This window comes from Bidens hawaiensis, unplaced genomic scaffold (genome assembly GCF_021521415.1).
Source record: "Bidens hawaiensis isolate Kalapana, Puna unplaced genomic scaffold, B.hawaiensis_p1.1 tig00010811_1, whole genome shotgun sequence".
NCBI lineage: Eukaryota > Viridiplantae > Streptophyta > Magnoliopsida > Asterales > Asteraceae > Bidens > Bidens hawaiensis.
Window position 1 is genome coordinate 86767 of NW_027491833.1, and position 18973 is coordinate 105739.

An 18973-nucleotide genomic window follows, 5' to 3' on the forward strand; every position below is an offset into this window, starting at 1 on the left:
TCAAAGGATAATATTGCGGATCCGCTAACAAAAGGCCTAAGTAGAGAGTTAGTTCAGAAGTCGTCCATGGGAATGGGACTGAAGCCCTTGAAAAATTAAAGTTCATGCGAAGGAAACCTGTCACACCCTCAAAATCCACTAACGGAGTTTTACCGTCAGAGGGTGTGAACTAACAGGATCGGAATCATTAGTTATAATCAAACACCATAAATAAAGTTTTCAAACCACAAAAACATTTAAGTTTAAATAAGTGCGGAAGCGTAAATTCGTAAACCAAGTGTTGCGTCACGCAGGAGACTTAAAACCCAATAAATAATAGTTTAAAAACAAGTTTGCAAAAATGATAGAGTTCAATGAAATGCATGTTCCTATACCCGCGCGCCCGCCTCGGCTACCTGAGAATAACATACTAAAAGTGTCAACACAGGGTTGGTGGGTTCACAAGTTTATATAAATAAAGCGTTTGCGTTTGCGTTTACATTTTGCGTTTGCGTTACCAGATAATGTTATGTCAATTATATATCGATAGGTAGCTAGCCTATAAAACAAGTATTACTAAGTGTTCAACACCGAAGCTGACTGTTTATCAATTGCCTTGCCACCATGTCTACCACGATCATGGAAAATGTGTTAACCAAAATTACACCCACTAGACCTCCAGTCGAGTTTAGCGTTGGGTGGGGTTTGTCAAACCCAGTAGTACTACTCAACAGTGACTCGCTATTATACAAATACTAAACGGTTCGATGTTATGAAGGACTTTAGTTGGTTCGTTTGCCACTTAGCCTTACAAGTGATATATAATTAATAACAAAATCTAAAGCGTTTTGGAGTATGTATTCTCCCCCAAGTAAAAGCGTTTAAAATAGTAAAAGGGGAACGTGAAACTCACTGTTTGCGAAGAATTCAAAACAAGTCAATCGAGAGATGTGCGTCACAGAAAATCCTCACTAGCGTTCTAAAACAAGAATGAGATTTTCTAAGTGTTGGAATTATTATTGAGTCTCTAGACTCGGCACATAATACCTATGCATGAGATACGTTTCGTGTTTCGTTTGTGAATTTTGTGTGACTCGACAAACACATTGGTGACACGTTTCATGTGTAAACAACTACATAAGTATCAAGTATTAACATTGTACATTACTAGCAATCATTCCCCACAAGGGCAATTTAGTCAAAAACATAGCAATATCTAACAACAAGCACGTTTCATGTATTTTCACATAGTTCAGCAGCTAGTTTTATCAAGACAGATTTCTACTTGAAAGATTACTCTATCCAACAGATCATAATATATCAATTAATTCACCAAAAATCTTCACAAAAGAAAAAATGAGTTAGGTTTCCAGAACTATTTTTATTGTATTTTTATTCCACATAGATTTCTCACAATAACCAAAACATTACAGTAAACTCACAGCAGTCAAAATCGTGCGCAACAGAATGTTATTTGTTATTTCCATTAAATGAAAAATCCAATTGATGCAAGACCAATTGGGTTAGGTTCCTAACCCAATTTATTTTCTTCCAGAAGTGGAACCAACCCATTTGGTCTTGTAGTTTATGAGATATCTTAGTCGCAAAACAGCCTAACAGCAGGTCTCCCAAATCAGCCTTGCACAACAGTTTTGTAAAATAATAAAAACAAACTTTTATACGTCCAAAAATTACAAACTCAGACTTTTCAGAAACTAGACTAGACCTAGTATATTATAGAATCAACAATCGAATCAAAACATAACATTAACATCTAGTTACAGTCGTCCAAACACGAATTCAATAATCTGTCCAGCATCAGTTTTCATCAAAACTCAATAAACAATTAACCTATGAACTAACAATCATGCATGTAACCCTAAATCATCAACAAACAACATATTTAACACTTAGTGTTTATGATTACAGGTTTAATCATACAATTAAATGATAGAATAAATTAGATATGGTGTTTCTATTACCTAGTTAGCTTCTTGAACCTTCAATTCTTCACAACAAGCTTGAAAATTATCTTTTGTGTGTGTGTGTGTGGGTTTACGATCGCCAAAGGGAGAGAGGGGAGGGAGAGCAGCCGTGAGAATGGGTGGGAGGAGATTAGGGTTGTGTAATAATATGTTTAAGCATTATCTTATGTTACACTTCACCCCCTAACCTTTTAGTCATTCACTTTCTAGTGCAAAATAATAACCCTTGCCTCTTGTGTTTAGTATTTCAGATACATATCAAGTAACATATAGATTATAACACATACTTATCAAGTATTTATTGTTTTGATATTTGTTGTTTGTTCACCAATGGTTTGAGTCGACTCGTGTGCGTTTCGGTGCAATCCGAAAGACTACATGTGTAGTGATTGTCAAGCGTCATTTAAAACCATAGTTTAAATGTAATGAGATGTGCGTTATAGATCCAGTGATCTTAAGTTTGAATTGACGGAGTTTGAATTAACAGAGTTAACCTGAAATTGACGAGTGTCACATCATTCCCATGTTGAAAGAATTTTCGTCCCGAAAATTTGAGTCAAGTCGCGATGGGTGTCTGAAAAAGCAAGAAAATTTTCAGTTTGTCATAAAACCTAACTCAACAGACTGGAGATCCCAAAAGTTGAGTTCAATAGGAAAACCTAATTGTATGAATTAGTGCGGTCACTGTGGGGGGGGGGGGGATAACCCTACAATTTTAAGAGGGAGTTTACCACGTAGCAAGGTAACCTTCCTAGTCCATTCCTAAAAGTGACAAGTGTGAGGCTAAGCATATGGCTTTTAATGATTCGACCAAGGTAGTCATACATGGTGAATCACCTATGTGAGAGAGAAGTGAGGTCGCTTTGAATGGTGTTGTTGGGCACAATACTTAATAGCTCTTGCAGAACCAGGCGCATGTTCATGACCATAACAAACATAACTATGAGGACTTGACTTTGTCAGGGAGAGTCCTGTGTGAAGTGTATTGTCGTCTACACAAACGGCAGACGAGTTCAAAGACATCACCGTCTACTCAGAGCCAGCGGGCTAAGTATGCTTCATAAGCAAAGGTTCAAAGGATAACACCTACCTATTGTATGCAAGATTCAACTGCTGAAATCTAATCGAAATAATGTTGTTTCGACCTCCATTCATGTGGGGGATTGTTGAAAGTTTTAAGTAAAGTGTGTGAATGAAGTCTCAATTAAAACCCGGGCCCGAGTTAGGAAAATTTTTGAATTCGTTTGAGATTCGAATTCGTTTGAGATTCATTTCATAAACTGAAATTGTTGGTCAATTTTATTAATAATAATTATTATGATAATGGTTATTAATTTCGGTTTTGTAATGCACTAATGGCCATTATTTGATATTTAATGGTCATTATCATTATTGATTATGATTCTATGGTTATATAAACGGACCATCTCTTGAGTTGACACACAACCGAAAATACACCAACATACACACTTCTTCCTCTTCCTCTTTGTTACAACAACATTGTTACGGTTTTCGTTTCGGGCAAGTGATCAAATCCGGCAGTACTACGTTTCTGCTTCGAATCGGAGTACCCTGGGAACAGACCGAGAATCTGTTTAAGGGAATTGTGTCAAACATAAGCCCGGTTCACCGTTTCTTGATTATTTCTTTTCTTATTTTTGGATTCTTTTATACAAGATTTCCAACATATCATATATATCTTGGTTGCTCATATACCAAATAGCAGTAAAGTAAAGTAAAGGAGAACAGAAAGAGAGAAATCTAAATCCAGAGATGATTAAAACGTGCATAATAAACAGATTTTATTTCTTATTATATAGTATTTTTGTGAATGGCTGAGAATTCATAAACTGCTATCAAGATAGTATTCCACTTTGAAGGATAAAAAAAGTTTCTATTTTAGTTTGGCTCTTGCTCTCATTTTGGCAGATATACCAATCAAATTATGTCGTGGAAGTTTTTTCTTGGCCTGCCTTTAATTTGTTTAGGTATATAATTATGATGATGCATGCATTTCTCTCCCATGTGTCACAAATGTAAACAAAGGACATTAAATATAAAAAAACAAATTCATAAAATAACCATTATAATGTTCTTGCTATATAATCGTCCCTAGTCATCCCACCATCTTGAACCACTCCAAATCGACTCACTCTCTCTCACTCACTCTTTTAGGAAAAGCGGAAATGGAAATGGTTGATTCCGAGTCCCTTGTGATGAAGCAAAGGACCGGAGCCCATTTGACATGGAATGAGCTTGGAGTTTCGGTTTCGAGCTATAATGAAAAAGATGCATGTAAAACCATACTTGTGGTGCCACCGGTTATGCCAAACCAAGAGAGATTGTGGCTATTATGGGTCCTTCGGGTTGTGGCAAATCTACTCTACTTGATTGTTTGGGTGGTATGTAGTTAACAATTTGACTCTTTAAAATTGCCTCATTTTTTTTCTTCTAAAAGTTGTTTAAACCCATATGGTTACTTTACACCATGGTAACTAAATTTTGAAAATATCCTATATAGTAAAGTCATTTGAATTCTTTTTGTTAAACCTTTTTTTTCAAAGGGATCTAAATTAAAGGTTTAATCACTTGGGGGCTGAAAAGATTTTTTTTTCCAAAAGGGGTACCTCTATTTGTAATGGCGGGGAGTTTTAAAAATATAAGGGTGTTGGAGTTAGTTAGAGAATGTAAGAACTTTTGCAAGTATCTCCTCTCCCTTTGTAACGACGGGAAGTTTGCAACAATTTTTTTTTTTTGTTATGGATGTTATTTTGAAATTTGAAGTTCTGCAAAACTATTTGTGTAATATTGTTTTTTTAATTTAAGCCTTCAAAATGCATGCAACTATGGTTTCAGATCTTTGTTGTTCACAACCGCAGGACGGTTGGCATCAAACGTAAGGAACACCGGACACATTCTAATAAACGGAAGTAAGCAAAGACTCACATATGGCACTATGGTATGTGCTTAACTCATTAGTGAGTCATATTTGTATTTATTTATTTATTTATAGTATTCGAGTACAAGAAAGGAAAACTCAACGCGTAAGGTATAATACACTACATAAATCACACATTCACCATAGACAAAAGAAGCGATGGGTTCATTAGGAAAAGCTGTCATATGAAGTATCACCGCCTCACCAGCTTGTTTTTTAGTGAAATAGTTGTGGTTAAATGTAGAGTTCATGCAGAACGGAAGCGATAAAATAAGCAGAGAACGTGTTCTCAAGAATAATTGGTTTTTGATTAATATGTGAATGAATAAAACATTACAATAGGCCCTTCATATGGGGATTTCTAATTTTGGCAGGTATACCAAAATTTCGAAATTACAAACGATAAAAAAAAGGGGTCAGGCTAAATGTACCCCTCCTGGTTGCTTGTCATACCCCCCCTGGAAAAACCAACTTTAAATTTACCCCTTGAAGTTATATAATTACCAAATTAGCACAAAAACAAGGATTTTATATTTTTTTTCCAAGTTGCGTTTTTTTTTATGATTTCGGGTTTAAGGTTTAGGTTTTCGGGTTTAGGGTTTAGGTTTCGGGTTTAGGGTTCAGGGTTTAGGGTTCGGGTTTAGGGTTTAGGTTTTCGGGTTTCCGATTTCGAGTTTAGGGTTTAAAGTTTAGGGTTTAGGGTTCGGGTTTAGGGTTTCGGGTTTAGGGTTTAGGGTTTAGGGTTCGGGTTTAGGGTTTTAGGTTTTTGAGTTTCGGGTTTATTTTGTAAAAGATAAAGAGGTAAAATAAGGATATTATAAATATATATACTATTAAAATTAAAAAAAATATTATAAATATTTACAATATTAATACTAAAAAAATAAATTAATAGTAATACTTGATTGTTTTTAATTTGATATATGTAGTGAAGATTATTATGTGAAAAATATGTTGTAGGGACTAATATGTATATAATTAATGTTAAAGGGTAATAGTAATTTATCTAATAAGTTAAGGGGGTGTATATTTAGTAAAAATGGTCTAAGAGTGGGCATATTTAGCAGCACCCTAAAAAAAATCACAAACAAAACAGTAAATGACAGCCTAAATTACAGGTGACAACTAGAATCTTGCGCACCATCTTATTTTTGAAAGGTTTTGAATGCTACAAATCTTGCACGAAATATTGATCCATATAAGAGTCTATCAACTGTTGGATTAGTTCCTCATCAAGAGTTCCTTAGTTAAGTTGCTCGAGTGCTAGCAGGACTAGAACTGATCAACTCCTAGGAAGTCTCTACTCGGGCAACCAAAACCATATGCGTAAACCCATCGTGGTCCAAACGGACATTATTAGTTGATACTAGAGGCAAGATGTTACACAAAGTTACATTTTTATTCTAGAATCGGATAATTTTTCTTGAATATTTAGAATGTGAACTCTTAAGTGTTCTTCTTTAATATTGGTGTAGGCTTATATGACTCAAGAAAAAACTTTAACATGGACTTTAACGGTTAAAGAAACACTATACTACTCAGCTGAACTACAACTACCTAAGTCAATGCCAAGATCCCAGAAGAGGGAAAGAGCTGATAAAATTATAAAAGATATGGGACTCCAAGATTCCATGAACACAAGAATAGGTGGCTGGGGAATCAAAGGACTTAGCGGTGGCCAAAAACGACGTCTAAGCGTTTGTATAGAACTTTTAACACACCCTAAACTTCTCTTGCTTGATGAGCCTATGAGTGGTCTTGACAGTGCAGCGTCATATTATGTCATGAACCAGATTGTTAAGCTCACTCGACAATATGGGATGACGGTTTTAGCCGCTATCCATCAACCTGGTAGCCAAGTTTTTGGGCTTTTTAATAATCTTTGTCTTCTCTCTTTGGGGAAAACAGTATATTTCGGTCCAACATTTAAAGCTAATCAGGTAACCTCTCCATCTTATCATGATCATGAGACTTAAGATCATCACAAAATTATAAAAATTTTGTTATAAACAGTTTTTTGCAGCCAATGGTTTTCCTTGTCCAGATCTACAAAATCCTGCAGATCACTTCCTCATAACTATCAACGCAGACTTTGATGAGGTAGGTCCTAATTGTTCAAATTAGTCGGTTAACTTAACTCTTTTGATGAATTTCATATATTAACATCGTCGCTCATGTTACATCGACATATAATTGTAACACCCTTTTTCGACTTTTCTTCTTATTGAATATGTTTGATCAACGTACTAACTATTTCTTTTTTCCCTCGTTTAGGACCATGCTAATGGACATTTAGCTGGTAAGAAAGTAGTCGATGTACTTTCGGAATCCTACAAGTCATCTGAGATATATATGGATGTCAAAAGTGAAATAGCTACTATATGTGAACAAGTACATGATCATCTCACTAGTTCTTATATAATCAAGGTCTATATTGAATATTTGAATACATTAGTGGATAATCACATTTTTGAAATCTATAGGAAAGAGGGATGGCTGAAAAAGGACACTTGAAAGCTAGCTTCGTTACACAGTGAAAAAGATCGTTCATAAACATGTATCGCGATATAGGATACTATTGGCTACGCCTTGGTATATATATCGCTTTAGGTTTTTCCGTGGGGACAATTTACTACGATCTTGGTTACGGATTTAACTCCTTAAACGTAAGTTATATATTGGAATTTGGAATATACACGTTAAGAAGAGTATATTATTTTAACTACGGTGAATTATATATTTCTCCCTCTAAGAGCATCTTTGGGATTGAGTTTGAAAAATGTTTTTTGGCTTTTTGGTTTTTCTCAAAAAGCCAGAATTTGAGGCTTCTGGAAAACTGTTTTTTAACATTTCAAAAAGCTAAAATAAGAAAGATTTTTGTGATTGCCAAACACATTTTAACTTATTGGCTTTTTGAAAACACCAATAAGCCAATAAGCATTTGTCAAACTCAATCCCAAACATGCTCTAAACTTGCAAAATTACATATTTCCTCAAAAACAAGTTTTCGATGTATAACGTACAATGCTCTTCAAGCACGATTTCAATGGCAGGCTAGGATTTCAATGCTTGTGTTTGTCACTTCATTCCTTACCATCTTGGCTATTGGCGGTTTCCCCTATTTCATGGAGGAAATGAAGGTTTGTTGATTCACTTCACATGTTACATCTCGAAAAAAATTAATGATCTTTTACCAATTTCTATTTTTGACAACCATGTTGTAACCGTATACGTGTAGGTGTTTCAATGGGAACGTTTAAATGGGCATTACGGGGTTGGATCATTTGTTATCAGCCATCTGATCTCCTCAACGCCCTACCTATTTGCCATATCTCTAGTCCCGAGTGTAATAGCATACTCGCTTGTAGGTCTTCAGAGAGAATGTGAACAATTCATCTATTTTGCGTCAATGCTCTTCGCATCAATGTTAATCGTTGAATGCCTCATGATGATCATGGCTACAATCGTGCCAAATTTGCTCATGGGCATAATATTAGGTGCGGGAATCCAAGGTGTAATGATATTAAGTGCTGGATTTTTTAGGTTGCCACATGATCTAGCTCAAGTATTCTGGAAATACCCAATGCACTATGTTTCATTCCACAAGTATGCATTACAAGGATTGTACAAAAATGAGTTTCATGGTCTTAAGTTTCCTGAGTACTTGGGAGGACCTCCTACCCTTGATGGAGACATGATATTGAAGGGTTTGTTACAAGTAGAGATGGGATACTCTAAGTGGGTCGATCTCGGAATCGTATTTGGTATGGTGTTTGTGTACAGGATAATAGTCGTTTGTATTATAAAGACAACTGAGTGGGTGAAGCCTATTGTTAGAACTTTCTTATTGAGTATCAATTGATGAATCTAAAACCCATGTAATATCTCTCTTTTGTTTATACATCTATTGTCTACATGAACCTAGCTTGTATCTTGAAATATATTATGTGTCAATCATACCTCCTTATCAGTGTTAAGAGAGATTTTTATATTATGTACTTTCATTTATGATGTATTTGTTGGAGACAATACTAGGTTTGTTTGTGGATTGTGTTAGGAATCAAGTGGCAAAGCAGAAACAACCAACACTCAGACTCTGAAGATAATAAGAAAACAAGTACACAAGATTTACGTGGTTCGGTCATGGTGACCTAAGCCTTCTAAGCCTTCACTAAACCCAACGAATTGTGTATGAAGCGAGAGAACTTGCACTAGAATGATCACATATGACTAAGAAAAAAAGTTGCATAGGCTAGGTGAGATCTAGAATAAACTTTATATGTTATACATACAAAACTTGCAAATATCGGTCAGCAAACCTATTACACATTAAGCTTTAAAATGATACTGAATGAAAATTTTACCCCTTCGTCACTTAATATATGTTCATAACCCTTAGTTTGTCGCTCACACGCCACGTTCTCACCCCAACAACACCTCCTCTACCATTGGCGTATTCAGCACTGACTTAGCACTTACCGGCTCAAAGTTTCTTAACCATTCAAACATAATTTTACTGATTTAACACTTACTACAAAGGTTGCCAAACAACCTCTTGGCTTTTGTTTCATTTGTTTAGCACTTTCTATAGAGCTAGCTTTTCGAGGACAATTAATGTAGTATTCATTTAGTTAATGAATGGATAAACTTTCGTTTTCCGTGAAATAATATGTTAAATAATGTGTTGTGAAACCTTATTCGTCACCCTTGTAATTCCGCTATAATAAGTTGTGGGGTGTGACATATTTGGTATTAGAATCATTGGCTATAGAGAATTATGGTCTTTTTTTAGGTGCCTAGACTTAAATCGTAAGATTTGATTATTGAATAGCATATTCCTTGAGATTAAAGAAAACCCTGAAATTTACTGTTAATTGTCATGTTCATTTAGAAAAAAAGAGATTATTTTTCAGTCATCTTTCTTTTATATATCTTGTGTTTATCGTTGTCTATTCGTGAATGCTGACAAGTACCATCTACCTTTATGTGGATACCGGTATGCATCGTAATGTCAATGAGGTCCTCACAAATTAAACGTCCCGACGTTAGTGTAGTGCATATTTTCCACATGTAGGTATTTGTTGTTTTCATTAATTATTTTAGCTAATGTGGTCCTACGTTTTAGATACAATTGAGAGAGAGTATTGTCTCAGATTTGGTACTAGAACCATCGGTTATAGAGAATTATGGTCTTTTTTAGGTGCCTAGACTATAATAGTAAGATTTGATTATTGAATAGCGTGTTCCTTAGGATTAAAGAAACACATGACATTTTCGATTTGTCGCGTTTATTTTTAAAAGAAAGAAATTTCTATTTCAATCATCTTTTTATATATATCTTGTGTTTATCGTTGTCTGTTCATGAATACTGACAGGTACTGTCTACCTGTGACACGGATACCGGTACGTATAGTAATGTCAATGAGGTCCTCACAAATTAAACGTCCCGACGTTACTGCATATTTTTCACATGTAGATATTTGTTGGTTTTATTAATTATTTTTGCCAGTATGGTCCTAAGTTCTAGATACAAGTGAGACCTACCTTAGATTACAACAAAATACAGATCAGGTGAAAATGCAGTCTTCGCCGCAAGTTTATGTGACGAGCATTTAAATTTTGGAAATTGATCATCAAATTTAATTTTTATACTATCACTACTAGACAAACTACTATAACTAACAATCGATCCTGTACAAATATCTTCGATGAAGAGAGTTGCCGACTATAATCCGTCGGTAATATTCATACATCATAAATATTGCAGTTGGCATGAATTACCAAGGGCCAACTTTTTTTGAACGACCAACGAATCCTCTAAATGAGTCACCACATCGGGATGCACTCGTCTTTCGATCCGGGGAAAACTCTCACCTAAGGCCAATGCCCGTAAACACTCGCGCAAATGCACGACAGCGCGGTGAGAAAAAATCCGTTCAGTTCATGGATTTAACTTGTGAAAGGCACCTACTCACATAGTCCTCCGTCATCACCCAATGTTGCCGAAAGTAATGACGGGGGCCAACTTAAACAAAATGTATACCTAATTACCTAACGAAATTTCTTTGTTTATATTTTTTAGCCAAACTTTCCAAGCACAAATTATATATATATATATATATATATATATATATATATATCAAAAAACAAACATTTGTGTCGGTCTCTCATATTACTGTTCATGAAATAAACCTATGTCTCCACGACACGTGTGTATGAGTGTTCATCTAAGTGGGTATTGTGTTGCTGACCATATGCTTCATCTTTACACATCTCTGTCTCCTCTCTTTGTATTGTTATCATCCACCGTCACTGTCTCTCTGTCTCATCTGCCTGCCGTGTCTGACTCTCTATAGATCATCCTCGCGGATGTTCGTAAGTAGACCATGACATAGCCGAGTTCCGATTCGGAACCGTTGGTGGCGCCAGACATACGGCGGTGGTGTGGTGGTTCAGTCATCAGTTGGGTGAATCATCACCGTCACGGGCTTCGTTTTTTGGTATGAACCCTAAATCGGGTATCATTGTTCTAACACTTGGTGGCGGCCGACTTCTGATCTGCCATGGTTGTTGATTGTGGTGGCCGATGGCAACCATTGTTTAATAACAATCACGCCATTGTCAATTTGTTAACCGAGGTTAGTTGATTACTAAAATAATTCGCACTCTTCAATTTAGGCCATACCAAATTAAAGTGGCTAAAATCTTGATGATTCATGCTTTAGATGTAACGATGCTTATCTAAAACACATAAATTTTGCTACTTTGAAGGTTGGTATCCTTTTAAGATGGAATTAAGACATTGGAACCAATAACAATCACGCTTTTTGATGTTATAAGTTTAGTTTTAGTTTCAGCTTAAAGCTAGGAATAACATTTTGGATGTGTACGCACATACTGAAAACAAATTGCATATGAAACATTCAATGTTTTGGGCTAATTTGCTTCAGTAATTACAGTTTCAATGATACTCACTTTTAGCGATGTGTTTGTTTTTGATTTTTAACTTAGGTTGGTTACATTTCGAGCATGATGTTGATTATGACAAAATGTGAATCCGAGATTCAGGTGGAAGTGAACAAAAAATCAGCTTTTTGATTCTGGAGCCCCTGACCAAAAACAAATATTAAAAGTTATTTTGATGTCTGATCGGTTATTTACCAATTATCATCGTCAAATGTGGTCTACTGTTAACTGAACAACAATTGTATATAAGGCCTACTTTGAATTGGCTTGGTAGATAAGGGATATGATGGTCATGTATCCGAGCCCATGATGATAATAGCCTATCGTTACCGGGTTCTGATTCGTAACCGTTGGTGGCCTTTGAGTCGTATTGGCTAAAATTTACCGACTGTGATTCGGTGTTTTGCCACCGGCTTACCGGTGTTGATAACGACTATGGTGATTATTTATCTGAGTCTATGATGATTTGTTTTCTTATTCGTTTATTTTGTGGACGTCAATGTAGTTTGAAAGAAGTTTTGGTTAATAACAACATTTATGACTTACTTTGGTCAATAGCTATGATGATCATGTATCTGAGCCTACGATGATTGTCGTCTACCGTTGTCGGGTTCCAAATCAGAACCCTTGGTGACGGTGGAAATATAGTTTACTACTGTAATTTACCACCCCGGCAACCCGGGGTCAACCTACTTGTTTAATTTTATTTTGAAATATGACAATTAAGCCTAACTTGCTTAATTGTTATCAATTGGAAATTTGGAATGTGCAAGTTATCTGGAGTGGGAGACGAACAGGTTAATGAAATTGTGAGTTTTGTCCATGCGATTTTGATAATGGGGATAAAGTTGTTCTGCATGCATCTCGATTTGGCTTGTATATTGATAGTGTGTGAAAAGATGAATGATTTGCTAATTTGAATGTATTGATGATCCAGCTAGAGTTATGGTAGAAACAAGAAAACATATCTCTTTTCATTTGGTTTATCAATTGTTAAAGCTCAAATTGGTTGTTTTAAACAAATTAAATCATGTAGAGATCAATTGTAATTTGTATTTTGTTTATTACGTTTAATGAAGTTTGTTGTTTAAATGTCTATACGTAATATATTTAATATAACTTTTTATCCGGCCCATTTTGGTTTGACCGGTTTTGGTTTGACTTGATTTGTTATAGGTTGACTTTTTTGATACCCACTCGCTAAAATTTCTGGATCATTGGTCACTAGGATGTCCGATAACCATGACATGCAGAACTAGAATGCCTCTCAAGGTGCATCGGCCCATTAATGCTCCCCTCACAACGTGTATCAGTAGGTTCTCTTGTCAGTATTACCCCATCAACGTGCATTAGGGAGGGTCCTTATCGGTGCTTCCCACTCAATATGTGGTAGGGCGGGTCCTCTCACCGATGCCATCCCTCCTCCTCCTCCTCCTTCTAGATATAGGTATAAGTTAACCAAAATCAACAAGATATAGTCCAACTTTCCAACAATGCTCCTAGTTAACACCAACTCACCATCCTAATACATTCAAATTTCAGTTCTAACCTAAATTAAGTAACTATCCAACAATAGCCAAAATATGAATTCGAAATCCTCACACATTTAAAAATCAAATCTAACATAAATCAACAAGTAACAATCCAACAATATGCCAAGTTACTAACTTGCAATCCAAACACGTTCAAACCCAATTAAATCAACAATACGCAATGTAAGAATAGTGTCATTGAAGGACAACCATGTATTGATGATGAACCTTTAGCTTACAAGATGTGTATAGACTGACTAGTCAGTTCAAAGTGTAAAATGCCCTCAAAAAATAAGCAAAGTAATTAAAATGGTCAGGTCAAAGTCAACGAAAGAGATTTCCACCATAATATCATCTTGAAGATTGCTACTATTTATATTGGATGTAAAATAACTCGTATTCACTTTTGAAGGTGGACATATATATTGGGCCGATTGTATATTCCTCACGTATGGGCCCAATCCACCAATACAACTAGCTGCACTAGCAGTCTAGCATAAGCATGAAGCCCATGCACTTGAACAGGCCCCATATTGTCAACCATTTGTCAGGCCTTTAATATTCTCTAACCAATCAAACAGTATTAGTCCATCACTCACCAATCTAGACTCTAGAGTAGAGGTGCACAAATCGGGTTTTCTAAATACTCGGGTTTGGGTATAGAATCGGTTTCGGGTATGACCGGGTACGGGTATGACCGGGTATTGGTAATAGTCGGGTAGGGTTCGGGTCGGGTATTGTCTCTAAAAATCATACCCTATGCATCGGGTTCGGGTAGGGTATAGAACCGGGTATTCTAAAACCGGGTATTTGAATACCCTATTATTGAGTATTGAAAAAACTCTATTTACGGGTTTTTTCGGGTTTTTTTCCGGTATTTTTTTATATAGATTGGATTTTTTAAAAGTTTACACTTTTTAATGGTATTATTCGGGTATTTTTAAGGTATTTTTCGGGTATACATCGGGTATTTGAAATACCCGGTTTCGGGTATTGGAAAACCTCGGTTCCTGGTTCGGGTATTACCGGGTACAAATCGGGTTTTCGGGTATTACCGGGTACAAATCGGGTCCGGTTCGGGTTCGGGTTTTAGTGCCAAAATGCATACCCTATCCGTACCCTACGGGTGGGGTCGGGTTCGGGTTCGGGTTCGGGTATTAAAAACCCGGGTATTAGAAAAACCGGTTCCGGGTATTTATTTCGTGTTCGGTTCCGGGTTCGGGTTTTTTTTTGCACCTCCACTTTAGAGGTGCACATTTTCTCTTTCTTTTCAATTTGGTTCAGTTTTAAACTGGTTAGTTTAAGTCAACATTGGTCAAAACCGGTTTCAGGGGAAGTGACTTGGTTTAAATTCAGTTCGTAAAGGGAAAACCCCCGATTAGGATCGGTAGAAAACTAATTTGGTTTGGAACCGGTCTTAATTAAGAAAAGCTAACTTTTCTTTTTAGAAATAAACTCGTAGATTTTTTATGTTATAAAATTTAAAGTAAAAATAGACTTACAACTGAATTGCAACCGTTCTCATTTACTTTTTAATTCGAAAATTAAAATAAAAAGAAATCGCAATACATTTTTAAACTTAAGCCATTTATTTGTCGCCGTCATTGTCATTGTTTAGTGTTTACTCGTCATTGTTGTTGTTTTGTGTTTATTCCTTATTAAGTTTGTTTTGTTTTGATTGTAAAAATAAATATTTAAAGTATTAAGACGTGTAAAATTAGAAAATGAAATCCTTCTTCCGGGCCAAACGGGTCATATTCAGGATACCCAGTGATATGAGGGTCATCTTCGGGCTGTACCCGCCAACACACGAACACTACCTGTTTAACACCCAAGTACAAACCATTATCAGTTAAACCAAACGATTTCTTTAATAATGCTATAAGATTTGAACTCGAACATGTGATTAAAATGCTATTATCAATTATGGCAATTGTGTGACGTATGTTTATGTAATTATATACAAAACTCCTATCAGTTAATAGAATCTATATATATAACGTTAAAATATATATTTGATAGTTTTAGTTATTTTTTTTTTGTATTCAATTTAGAGTATACTAATACTAGTTTATACTTTTCAAATTACTAAATTGTTTATCATGTTACTTGATTCTTATACCAGTCCAACCATCAAACCAATAAACAATACGCTATAAATGTTTGTATAAGTACTTGATCGGTCGATCCTTAGACGAGTATAACCGTCAAACCCGTAGAATAAACAGTATAAATATAACTAATTGATGCGGCTTTAAAAACGTTGCTTGTAGCACAATAATGTATTAAGATTACAATTAGTCAATTACAAATCGAATCACACTTTGAAGTTTGAATAAAGATATTAGTTTAGAAGAAGTTAGAACTTTAGATGCTGACCAACTTTTGAATAAAGATGTTGTTCAAACTTCAAAGTCAAATCTAGCATCCGCATCCAATTTTAATTTTTTTATAGTTATCGGCTCATAAAATTCACCACCTTGTGTCCCACCATATCATTTCAACGTGGGCTCTTCTACTTGATTAATAGAATAAGTTGATAGTTTTAGTTCTTTTTTTTTAATCATCCCTATTGAGTTTTACTAAGACTAGATAAGTAGATGTTAATCGTTTACATTGATTTTGACGCTTTAAGCCAGACTCATCCAAGAACATCATTAAGGAGGAACCTGTCACTGTGGGAAAATCCCTTTGAGTTATGTTTCAAACTTGAGACCTCAAAGATTTCAAGACTTAACCATCACTCTCATGTCATTGGGTCAAAAGACCTATACATATTTAAAGAATAGTCCACACGTGTTACAATTTGTTCTAACCACCACCATTCATTTTGATAGAAATTAGTAATCAAATTCATATTTGCAAATCATAAAAGATCTTGATATTTGGTTCGAGACATTGTGAATATGATAATAAGTTGAAAGTATATTAGAAATTAAGAATGTGAATATGATAAAGATTAAATTGCAAAAAAAAGATCATGAAAACTATTATGGGTTTGTTTGGTATGAAGTAATGGAATAGGAGATGAAATGGAATGAGCGAGATAATGGAATGGACAATGTAATGAAATTGATCATTACCATTCCATTGACATGTTTGGTTACCATGTGGGAATGACATGATTTATTAAATTTTTTATTTTTAGTTTTTGGTAAGTTAGAATAAGCTGGAATAAAATAAAAATGGTAGTGAGTGGCGGTGGACGGCAAGCAGTAATGATGGTGGGCGGCGGTGGTGATGGGCGAGAGCGATTGGTGGTGGTGGCAGATGGTGGTGATAGTGGGTAGTGGTGGTGGCAATAGTGAGCGACGGGTAGCGAGCGGTGGTGATGGCCGGGAGTGATGGTTGGTGGTGGCGGTGATGGGCAACAATGGTAGGTGGTGGGTGGTGGTTGATGGAGGCGGTGTTCGACAACGATGGTAGGCGGTGGTGGGTGGTTGGTTGCGGCAGTGGAGGCGGGTGGCGGTGGTAGCGGGCGGCGGAGGCCGGTGGTGATGGTGGCCGATGGCGGAGGTGATGGTGGGTGGAGGCGGTGGTGGATGGTGGTGAGAGGGTAATGTGTAGTAGTGGTGAGAGGGTGTTGGAGGTGATATGGTGTGAAAGAGGGATGAAATGAAAAAAAAATCAAGGGTTAGAGGGAATGGAATGAACTTGGTAATGAGTTATTCCATTCCATTGACCAACCAAACACATTTTTTTTCATTCCATCATAATGGTCCAATCCATTCCACCCCTCATTCATATATATAACAAACGCTACTTTAGAAATTTAGAATGGTCCTGAATGAAACAGTGCTATGTTTGGTTGTGAAGAATGATTGAAATAAACCAACTTTATCTCTCACGTAAAGTTTCATGTGTTGGGAAATATCTTTATATTATATATTTCAAATATACATTTAATTTTTTTAGTTTAATACAAAAACCTCATATATTGACTCGTGTCCAAAACAAGCCATGACCCGAACACACCTGTAGTGTTTACAAATTTATGTTCATTTATGAATACGAATAACACTTGGTGACTTCGTAATAGTATAAACTTTAAACAAACACTCACTCACTCACCTTAAATGAACATTTTTGTGATTGGTCTTCTTTAATTGTTTTTTCTTTCCATACCTCTCGTTTAAACTAACAAATCTGAGCTTGTATATTCAACTCAAGATTCAAGAAACACATTGAAAAAGACAGAATTTGTTGGAAATAAACTTTTGAATTAGAGAAACCTCATAAAAAAATTAGAGAACTGAAAAACAAAAATGTGTAAGGAGTAATCACTAAAGTTTCAAGGCGTTTTCTTGCCAACTAGGCATGTGAATGCCCAAAACATCACCCCACTCCAGGAAAAAAAAGATGGGGGGGGGGGGGGTCTCGTTAATGTGTGTTAAAGCCTTGAATACTAATCAAGTGGGGTCCATCCCCCAAATGCATCAATTAATTATTATTTTTTCTCTTTTATTTAATCTTTAGTCAGCCCACAGCACATTATTTAAGAGTTGGTCAGTTAACGGTTTCCTGCCTACACCTCCTTGACGAAACGCTTAACTAGTGAGTTTTAGTTAACCCGCAACAGATAGTCTAAAGAGTTCAAAACAAACACCTAGACTCACTTCAAAACAAATAACCAGATAGAAAAGTTAAAATTCAAATCATTAACTCCAAATGAAAACTATTAAAAAACGCTTAGGAGTAAAATAGCCAACATGTTTACTAACAAGTTGTTTTCGAATTAACCTTTTTATATTTATTATCGTGCTATATTCGTGTCGGTGCCGTGTCAGAATTAATATGTTGACATCATGGGACCGCATCCACCTAGTGACACATGAGTGAGATTCGAAACTCGTCGTGTGAGAAATTATTATAAACTAGTTTAAGGCCCGTGTATTACACGGATAATTGATAAAAATTTTAAACTTTAACTATGAAGTGAATTACAGTCAACAAAATCATCATTTATTGTTAATACAATTTAATAAAAATTACATAAATAAAATTACACAAATATGTTATAAATAAGCAAAACTTTTCTTGTACACTACATTTGTGATTGTATAGGTTGGGATACATTTTTTTTTATCAAAAATCAAAATCTTTAGTCCATGCATGCTTGTAACTCTTGTTAAGGTAATATATATGTCTGTTTATAACTCTTGATATAGCCATATATAGTTATCTGTGCCACAAATAAGGTTATTCAATTACATACCGCGACCCTAGATATATGGTAATATATATCCATAATCCTAACAAAAAAATATTCATACACATAAAATGTCATACATTTTGATCAATTAATATATATGATGTCATTTGAAATCATTCGCTCATGTTTATCCAACAAAAAAACATGATTATTCCAAAAAAACAGATTACTTGAACTTTGATGATATAATCATCCTTAGAGTCTTTAGAATTTGAAATTGATTGATCATAATAAATTATTTGTTGTTATTAATATATTGCATATGACAAATTTTAATTAATTTTATATATTAAAATTAACAACTGTATAATCAAGAAACATATAAAACCCAAAAATTAAATATAACAAAATGATTTGTTTC

At 35.3% G+C, this 18973-nt stretch overlaps 1 pseudogene across 1 annotated transcript; it reads left to right on the forward strand.

Annotated features, from left to right (window-relative positions):
* The first annotated feature begins 4150 nt into the window (after positions 1-4150).
* On the forward strand, positions 4151-8845 carry LOC143536512 (ABC transporter G family member 1-like; annotated as a pseudogene). Its single transcript, XR_013135898.1, has 8 exons — positions 4151-4366; positions 4844-4923; positions 6378-6842; positions 6916-7002; positions 7177-7293; positions 7386-7568; positions 7956-8042; positions 8141-8845. The product of XR_013135898.1 is annotated as an ABC transporter G family member 1-like (transcript).
* Positions 8846-18973: the final 10128 nt, after the last annotated feature.